Below are 1,841 nucleotides of genomic sequence, written 5' to 3' on the forward strand. Positions count from 1 at the left end.
GCCAGAAGTGGCACTGTGTCTCAAGTGGTAGAGTGCTAACCTTGAGCTGAAGAGCTCAGGGATGGCGCCCAGACCCAGAGTTCAGGCCCCACGACCGACAAAAAACAAAAAAAAAAAAACAAAAAAACCCACCTGTGTCATCCCATGTACCAAGCCTTCATTTCTTTTTTATTCCTGAGTATTGCACGGTATAGATCTATCAGTTTTTCATTTACCAGCAAAGAGACATCTGAGTGGTTTCCAGTTGTTTTTAAGCTATTATGAATAAACTTCCTCCAAGCATTTATGAAAGTTTTTTTTTCTCTTGAGTGTGCCTAGGTGTGCGATTGCTGGCTTACTACTTTTAAGTGTTTGTTCACTGTGTAAGACACTTTCACCACACATCCTTAGAAGCACTGACTATCACCAGAATTTAGTTTTCATTTTTATCCCCACCCTCTCACCCCCAGTCTCTTTTTCTCTCTCTCTTGTCCTTGTCCATGAGCTTGAATTTAGGGCAGTTTTCTCACATTTGCTGTTCTTGCTCATAGCTGGCACTCTATCACCTGAGCCACACATCTAGCCTGGCATTAAAAAAACCTTTCTAAGTAGTTGTACAAGGGAGTTGCCACTCAACAGAAGCAGTTTATGAGTATGACTATGGAATGCTTGATGAATTTGCATGCCATCTTTGTGCAGAGGTCATGCTTATCTTTTCTGTGTCATTCCTATTTTAATATATGAGCTGCCAAAGCAAGCACTCCAGCCTGGTTTTGTGCTTATTATTAGAGCTGGAGTTTCACTGATTTTTCTGCTCTGGCTAGTGATGAACAATGATCCTCTGGATCTTAGCCTCCTAAGTAGCTAGAATTAAAAGTGTGAGCCACCAGAGCTTGTATAAAGTTTTTATTAAGTGGTAATAAAGGTTGAACTCAAACCCTCCTAACTGCTAGGAAGACACACTACCATTGAGCCATTACTCTAGCCCTATTTTGTCTTTTTGTACCACTGACTGAGGCACTTAATTGCTCTTCCATTAAAATAGCCAAATTCCCTTTCTCTTAAAAGCCATGCTGTCTAAAAGCAGTTGCTTCCTCTTATGAAGTATCTGTCTATATTCACTCATTAGAAGTCATTCTTTCAAAAAAAGGCACAAATATTAGAGAAGAAAAGAACCCAAATACAAAATAGAAGGTAAAAATCTATGCAGAATTTAATTTAGTTTAGGCCTATTGTAGATTTCAATAATATTAATCAGGTAAGGATACTATGTAATGACATTACAATGACAGAATTCACAGAGTACAAAATACTAAATGTAATACACAATGAAAAATTACTGGTTCAAAATGCCCTCACAGAATCTGTTACCAGTAAATTTCATTTAAAATTGGGCACTTTCGAAAACTCTGGGTAAGGAAAAGTTAAGCAACAATTAGTCTCTAAGTATTCTAAACACATCCAGGGAAGATATACTTCTCTGGTTTTAAAGGCTTTCAACTCTGCAGCTCACTGAACTGATAAAATGTCAAAGGGAAATCTCAGCGTACAGTATCCATAGTTTATATTACAATATATTGTGGGATAAAATAGCTCCTAGCCTCCCTTACAGGATATCACAAAACACATCCATTAACAAAACCCTCTTGTTCTGCACTCATTCACCTTTAGTCTTGGTCTTTTTCCTACTGGTTTAGAGCATCATGATCCACAAATCACATTCTCTGAGGACTGAGCTGAATGGACAATCTTGGGCAGCCAGCTGAGGAACTGGCCCTCTTCAACATTAGAAATCTCCTCAAGAGAAGCCATCAGAAGCAGCCCCTGCTTTCTGCTAGACTGTGGCCTGTGCAAAAGTCTGG

The 1,841-nt window shown here is 38.9% G+C and overlaps 1 non-coding gene across 1 annotated transcript; it reads right to left on the reverse strand.

The window, feature by feature from the left end:
• Positions 1-633: 633 nt before the first annotated feature.
• On the reverse strand, positions 634-740 carry LOC138810323 (U6 spliceosomal RNA). Its single transcript, XR_011367115.1, has one exon. It is a non-coding gene; the product is annotated as a U6 spliceosomal RNA (small nuclear RNA).
• Between the last annotated feature and the right edge of the window lie 1,101 nt (positions 741-1,841).

The sequence above is a fragment of the Dipodomys merriami genome, unplaced genomic scaffold (genome assembly GCF_024711535.1).
Source record: "Dipodomys merriami isolate MVZ:Mamm:240054 unplaced genomic scaffold, mDipMer1.0.p SCAF_5, whole genome shotgun sequence".
NCBI lineage: Eukaryota > Metazoa > Chordata > Mammalia > Rodentia > Heteromyidae > Dipodomys > Dipodomys merriami.